General features: G+C 27.1%; 1 protein-coding gene across 1 annotated transcript in view; it reads right to left on the bottom strand.

Moving 5' to 3' along the window:
• Positions 1–209: 209 nt before the first annotated feature.
• LOC119683855 (actin-57B) overlaps positions 210–299 on the bottom strand; it is a 6,980-nt gene continuing 6,890 nt past the window's right edge. Inside the window, exon 3 of the transcript XR_005252699.1 lies at positions 210–253. The gene's annotated coding sequence lies outside the window, so the exon portion shown is untranslated. The remainder of the gene's footprint in view (positions 254–299) is intronic.

Here is a 299-nt window from a genome sequence, read left to right as displayed (position 1 = left end):
TAATTTATTATTTTATTTTTTTTCATTTTCATTCTTTACGATAATATACAAAAAGTTTAACATTGAAGTATGTGACTAAACATTACAAAAAGAAAAATTGGTTTAAGGGGATTATGATGAAAGTTCAGTCGTAAAAAAATAATCTGGAACCATTGATCTTGCTGGCATATTGATATTAACAAAACAACAAATGGGCGGGCATCTCTGAAGGCGTATGTATACTCTTGCAAATGTATATAATGTTGATTAACACCAATACATTTACAAAAGTAGGTACATGTGTGTTGTATAATATTATT

This window comes from Teleopsis dalmanni, chromosome 2, assembly GCF_002237135.1.
Source record: "Teleopsis dalmanni isolate 2A chromosome 2, ASM223713v2, whole genome shotgun sequence".
In the NCBI taxonomy this organism is placed as follows: Eukaryota; Metazoa; Arthropoda; class Insecta; order Diptera; family Diopsidae; genus Teleopsis; species Teleopsis dalmanni.
The sequence above is the reverse complement of the archived record's forward strand: the minus strand, read 5'-3'. Positions and strand labels throughout refer to the sequence as shown.